Here is a 7,518-nt window from a genome sequence, read left to right on the forward strand (position 1 = left end):
TCGATGAAAACTAAAAGCGCTTGTCTTGACAAAGGCTGGTCATTTAGAGCTAGGGCCAGAGAGCCCCAGTGACTGTTTAGTCACATGGCTATGGGTCCCGAGCCCCATGGAGACTCACCCATCAGTCACTCATCTGTATAAGCTAGTGACTTACCCATCAGTCACTCATCTGTTTAAGCTAGTGTCTTACCCATCAGTCACTCATCTGTTTAAGTTAGTGACTAACCCATCAGTAACTCATTTGTTTAAGCTAGGGACTTGCTTGTCAATCACTCAGTATGGTTTACCAGAAACTCAAGTGTTAAATCACTCATCTGATTAGAGCCATTGCCATAAAGCCTAGGTGACGGTTTCGTCACACGGCTGTGGGTGCTGAGCCCCATAGTGACTTGCTTGTCAGTGATTCATTATGGTTTAGCAGAACCTCAAAGTGATATTCACTCATCAGCTCAGGGCTATAAGCTCTGTATCATCATGATGATCATCATTGGCATGGTTGTGGGTGCTGAGCCCCGTGGTGACTTCCTTGTCAGTCACTCAGTATGGTTTATCATAACCTCAGTGTTAAATCACTAATCTGATTAGGATTGACTTGATAGTCATCCAATCAGGAGGGTAGGATTTCTTATCCTAGATCCCTAGATTCCTCAGCATTATCTGAATTTATTTGCATGCTTGAAAAGAGCTATATTTGTTAGGCATGCCAGATAAGATTTGATGACATGATATGACTATTCATGAGCATATTGAGTTTTCTTGCTGGGCTTTGGCTCACAGGTGCTATGTGATGCAGGTAAAGGCAAAAGAAAGTTGGAACATCCTTGAGTTGAATAGCTTAGGTGATGATGTGTACATATGTAGCTGCTCGACCACCACGACCGAGGTTTGAAAGAGGAACTAGGGTTAAACCCTGTTTTGCCGCTTAGATCGGCTGGTTGTAAATATTTTCTTGTAATAGACCTTTAAATTATACTTTTGGGATCCCAATGTATACAGTAAACATTCTAATGAAACGTTATATCTTAACCAAACTTTTTAATCCATAAACCGCTAATCCTACTTAGTTACACAATTTTGGCCAAATGACTCGATTAGCGAGTTTAACACTATTTATAAGGCACACCGTAACGGTCCCTGGAGTTTAGAGCGTTATAGCGAGTTTAGAACTGTTTAAAATGCACACCGTAATGGTCCCTGGAGTTTAGGGCGTTACAGTGACGTAATCACAGTGGAATATAAATATGATTATATGTTCAAAATAAGTTAGTCCTAAGATTAGTCAGTGCATATGATTTACACCGACTTGCCAATCTACGATATGATCTACTTACACATTATATTGTTATGTTCTTTGATAAATAAACATAAGATAGGCATTAAGGTTAAACACCCTAAAACTACACAGACCACACAGGTACTCTCGTCCTAATATGAAATCTATGTTTATTCAATTATAGCATATTCAATTCTCACTTCTCAGATTTCGAATCAAAATCATATATTTCATGTAAATGGTGATCAATCATTCACAAGCATTAGATTCAAATTGAATAAATCACAAGATAAAATTGAAATCATAAAACTTGCATTAATTTAAAATATAGGTTCAGGAGAATCCATTAACACCCTAGAAAAAGAGTTTAGTTCATTATCCAATTCATAATAACCATAGAAGAAATAAAAAGCATCCAAAATACAGAAATTCAAAGTAGAAAAGAAGAAAACTGTGATGAATTCTTTTAATCCACTTGCAATCCTCCACAATGTGCCTTCAGCCGTCTCCTAGGGTTAATCTCCCCTTTAAAAAAACGTCATCAAGAAAGCTTTTATAATCCCTAATTAATTATGTGCGAAAGGTGAAAAATGCCCTAACTTCGGCTTCCGTACGGACTGGCGCCGCGACTCCATGTGGTAGAGCCGCAGCTCTAGTGCATTTCACGATCCGGAATTCCTCTCTGACTTCTTATTGCGCCGCAGCTCTAATTCAGATTTTAATAAAGCCTCAGCTCTGTCTGATAGAGCTGCAGCTCTAATGCTGACAGATTTTTTTTTCTCTTCTCTGAAACTCTTAGGGCTGCGGCTCTAATTCCAACTTTTCACCAAATCATAAATTTGACCCCCGATTTCGCCTAGTTTCCATTCCTTAGCCCGTTTAACACCGTTTCTTCAAGAATTAAGCATTTTTCCTCCAATTTCAAGCTATTTCCTTCATAACAACACTTAATTCTGAAAACACAATAAACACTGGCATAATATCACACAAAACCAAATAAAAGATTAAAATTGCATCTTAAAACACGCCATAAAAACATACCAAAACTAGTCCTTACAAATTCCCCCAAACTTATCCTTTACTCGCCCTCGAGTAAAGAACACAACTAAGACTCGATAAAACCTAAACAAACCAAATTGACAACCATTAAAATAGCCTAAAAAATCATGAATACCATATGCATATAATTCTAAAGAAAAGTAACGTGCCACTTCAACAATTAATCCATAATTTCAATCAAAACACTTCACCTATTCACTGTAATTCATTGATACTCGTGCTCATTCACCCATAACCAATAAATGTAAAGAATTTAACCAATCTATGCATGCCAAATTCTCACCATCAATCCACTCAACACGATTATTCCATATGCTTGCTATACTTACTATTCTCCACTAATGTAAACAAATACACACTTAAAAATTAATAGGACTTTACAAAGCTTGTAATAGATGGCTTAGGTAAAGGTGGTTAAGAAGACATTTTAGGCTCAAGTATACCATAAGCATTCAAACCAAGCAACCTATCCCTTTAACTCAACTTCACATCCCATTGTTACTCTTTTTTTTTTTTTTTCAAGATTGAGAAGAGTTTACTATTTATTCATCACACACATTTTTTTTTTCAAACTACATTCCCCCAAACTTAGATTTTTCAGTAAATAACTTAAGGAATGTAGTTTATTCTGAATTTATAATTTTTTTTCTCCTTTTGTTTCTTTCTTCTTAATTTTTTTTTTATTTCACTAAGTAACCACATATTTCTACATATGTCCCTTAAACATTCACTCCCCCTTCCAATCAAAAGATATGTTTTATGCTCATGGTATAGGACAAAGGGAATAATGAATATACAGATACAAGTATAGGCTCAAAACATGTGTTAAGCAATGAAAAAGGTCAATTGTAAAGCTCAAATAGGGTAACTAGGGATAAAAATATATAAGGGTTAGCTTGAAAGGCTCAAACGTTCCAAAGATGGCCTATATCCTCTTCTTAAGTGTGTATTGTTTAGGATTTCGTCTCAAATAGCAAGCAAGAAAGTTCTAGAAAAAAATTCAACTTGTACAATCCACAGTCTAAATTCAACATGCATATACAAAGTTCAACTCCCACATTTACAACTATGAGCAATAGTTCAAACAAGTATCCAATTAACCACAGTGAAATGACAAAGTGTTTCAATAAAGCACACAGATTTTTTATATGCACAACTCTTCCTTTGGATTATACAACATAGCAATCATTCAATCTCATCGGCAACAAATTATCAACTTGGTTTACACTCTAACAACCCCGTGAAAACTAGACTCAAACACAATAACAACTAATACTAAACTTGAAAAACAACAAATAACAGCAAAGCTAAAAAAAATAAATCCTTTCCCCCAAACTTAAGACTATCATTGTCCCCAATGCTAAACTCAAATAAAAAGAAGAGACTTACCTGAGACCCCATTGTATAACATTAAAATGGAGGAGGATGTGGAATGGGAGTCGTGCTAAAAATTCTGATGGAAACCCTTAAATTGCGTTTCTGGGCCCAATTGGCGCTGCAACGCTAGTGTATAGAGCTGCGGCTCTAATTCTAACTTTTCTCAGCACTTGCTCTCTGACTTCCCTAGAGTTGTGGCTCTACTCCGTAGAGGTGCAGCTCTAATTCAACTTTTGTGCTATTTTGTTGCTAATTTTTTTCACGGTTCTAATTACATAAAATATTAAAAAAAAACTAAACAAAAATAAAATAAAATTGTTCAACTAAAAATAGAATAAAAATAAAAATAATAAAATAAAAACGAATACATAAACTTGAGATGCCTCTCAAGGGCGCTGTTGTTAACGTCATTTAGCCGGACGCTGACCACTTTCTTAAATTTAACTCGGATCTAAACCACCCCTCATGTCCTTAAGAGCCATAATATCATGAGAAGACGCCCGTTTCTTGATATTACACATTTTTGGAACTTTCCACCGCTCATGAAACAATCGAGCTATCTCACTAAAGATCTTCTTCACTTTATGACGAATTGTTCGCTTTCCACCTTCAACCATAGATTTCTTCTTAGTAAATTTCAGCTTATCACCCTTACTTTCCACCACATCAACTCTACAACAAGTTGGAACCTCCGTTGCTGCAAAAACATTAAATGTTACCTCTTCTTTTTGTACCCGCAACTTCAACTTGCCTTTCTGCACATCTATTAAGGCCCTACCAGTTGCAAAAAATGGCCTTCCAAGAATAATTGGAATATTTTCATCTTCGTCCATATCAAGAATAATAAAATGTGCAGGAAAGATGAATTTATCGACCTTTATTAACACATCTTCTATGATCCCCCTCGGATGAGCCAGTGATCGATCCGCCATTCGCAAAGACATGGTAGTAGGCCGAGCTTCTCCCAATTTTAACTTTTGAAAAATAGATAGAGGCATTAGATTTATACTAGCCCCTAAATCACATAAAGCCTTTGTCACCATTGAACCCCCTATAGAGCATGGAATGTTGAAACTACCCGGATCTTTAAGCTTGGGAGGTAGCTTCTTTTGAAGTATCGCACTGCACTCCTTAGTAAGTGCCACTGTCTCATAATCCTCTAGTTTCCTTTTCTTAGTCAAAATTTATTTCATAAATTTCACATAGCTTGGCATCTGTTCAAGTGCTTCGGCAAACGTAATCGTGATGTGTAGCTTTCGAAAGATATCCAAAAATTTAGAAAACTGCTTGTCAGCTTATTCTTTTGAAGCCTCTGAGGATATGGGATCTTTATATGGTGATCTATGCTTATTTCTGGCTGCTTTTTCTCAAGGTTCTCATTAGCCTCTTCTTCAACTTTACCCATTTTCTGCTTGTTCTCTGTGATAGGTGCATGTTGATCCTGCTTCAGCTCAACTTTCTTCTCTATTCTTGGTCCCTCATACACTGTTTCGCTCCTCAAGGTAATAGCTTGACATTGTTCATTAAGATTTCCCTTTGGATTCACAAGTGCTTGGCAAGTTCCCTTGAGCTCGGTTTGCCATTAACGTGGCCAACTGTCCAATCTGAGTTTCCAAGCTTCGAATAAATGCCCTCGTTTCTGTCATAAATTGATTAAGTACATCAGGTTGTGCTTCAAGTTGCCTCATAGGTATTTGCTGTTGTGGTGGTCTATTTTGTGATTGATAAAATCAAGGGGGGGCCTTGAGTACTGAGGTTGGCTCTGCTGAAACTGCTGCTGACTACCTTGATCACTTGTCCAAGAAAAATTTAGGTGATTCTGCCACCCTGGATTGTAACTCATGGAATTTGGGTTGTTGGTAGGCCTCGGAAAGTTCCCTATTGCTTGCACTTGCTCCATAGGAATATTGTTAAATTCCCTATTTGTGCATTGTTCAAATAAATGAGGCCCCTCCACAAAACTCACATATAATCTGCATCTGCATAACTGGAGCTTGAGCTTGAATGTTGTTCTGCTGTAAATGTTTGGTTAATGTTGCCACTTGAGCGGACAACATTGAGATGGCATCCAATTCATGCACTCCAGCCACCTTCTTAGTGGTTTCTATTTCTGATGGCCATTGATAGTTATTCATAGCCATTTCTTCCAACAGATCATAAGCTTCATTAGCGCTCTTATTCATGAACGCTCCTCAAGACTCTGCATCTATGATTGTGCGAGTAGTACCACACAAACCATTGTAAAAAATATGGACTAACATCCATTTTTTGATTCCATGATGGGGACATTTTCTCAGCAGCTCCTTAAACCTTTCCCACGCATCATACAGTGATTGACCATCATTTTGGTGAAAATTGTTGATTTCACCTCTATACCTTGCAGACAGCGATGGTGGGAAAAATTTTGCTAAAAATTTCTGAGTTAGCTCCTCCCATGTTGTGATAGAATTGGCTTCCAGAGAAATAAGCCAACTCTTTGCTTGGTCCCTCAATGAAAATGATAATAGTCTCAACCTCATTGCATCATTTGTCACTCCGTTCTTCTTGAATGTTGCGCAGAGCTCTAAGAAGTTAGCCAAATGTAAGTTTGGGTCTTCCGTTGGTGATCCCCCAAACTGAACTGATGATTGTACCTTTTGAAAAATAGCAGGCTTAATTTCAAAATTATTAGCCTCATCCGTTGGAGGTCTAATGCATGACTATACCCCCGTTACAGTAGGTAGCACATAGTCCCTCAAACTTCTTTACATTGGTTGCTGAACTGGTGCAACTCGGTTCGCAACTCCTATTCCTCCAACATTACCTGCTGCTATCCTAGCATTTCGATTCTCAGCGTTGTCATGGGAAATGTTGTCAACCCCTCCGTTACCTCTGTTCTGAGCCATTCGTTCTACCCTTTTCTGTTTCCGATTTCTTCTACAGGTTTTCTCAATTTCAGGATCAACAGGCACCCTTGATTCAGACCCCTGTCGTCGCATAAACTATATGAATACCTGAAAACACAAATTGCAAAAGAAAACCAAATGAGAACGGTATAACAGAAAAGCAACCAAATTAGAAAAAGAATTAATTTCTTGATATTAGTAAAAACAGTCCCCAGCAACGGCGCCAAAAACTACACAGACCACACAGGTACTCTCGTCCTAATATGAAATCTATGTTTATTCAATTATAGCATATTCAATTCTCACTTCTCAGATTTCGAATCAAAATCATATATTTCTTGTAAATGGTGATCAATCATTCACAAGCATTATATTCAAATTGAATAAATCACAAGATAAAATTGAAATCATAAAACTTGCATTAATTTAAAATAAAGGTTCAGGAGAATCCATTAACACCCTAGAAAAATATTTTAGTTCATTATCCAATTCATAATAACCATAGAAGAAATAAAAAGCATCCAAAATACAGAAATTCAAAGTAGAAAAGAAGAAAACTGTGATGAATTCTTTTAATCCACTTGCAATCCTCCACAATGTGCCTTCAGCCATCTCCTAGGGTTAATCTCCTCTTAAAAACGTCATTAAGAAAGCTTTTATAATCCCTAATTAATTATGTGCAAAAGGACAAAATTGCCCTTGAAAAATGCCCTAACTTCGGCTTCCGTACGGACTGGCGTCGCGGTTCCATGTGATAGAGCCGCAACTCTAGTGCATTTTGCGATCTGGAATTCGTCTCTGACTTCTTGTAGCGCCGCAACTCTAATTGATAGAGACGTAGCTCTAATTCAGATTTTAATAGAGCCCCAGCTCTATCTGATAGAGCTGCAGCTCTAATGCTGACAGAATTTTTTTCTCTTCTCT

General features: G+C 37.3%; 1 non-coding gene across 1 annotated transcript; it reads left to right on the top strand.

The window, feature by feature from the left end:
• The first annotated feature begins 5,980 nt into the window (after positions 1-5,980).
• On the top strand, positions 5,981-6,087 carry LOC133813170 (small nucleolar RNA R71). The gene has a single exon (XR_009884209.1). It is a non-coding gene; the product is annotated as a small nucleolar RNA R71 (small nucleolar RNA).
• The last annotated feature ends 1,431 nt before the right edge of the window (positions 6,088-7,518 follow it).

Source organism: Humulus lupulus, chromosome 1 (genome assembly GCF_963169125.1).
Source record: "Humulus lupulus chromosome 1, drHumLupu1.1, whole genome shotgun sequence".
Taxonomy (NCBI): Eukaryota; Viridiplantae; Streptophyta; class Magnoliopsida; order Rosales; family Cannabaceae; genus Humulus; species Humulus lupulus.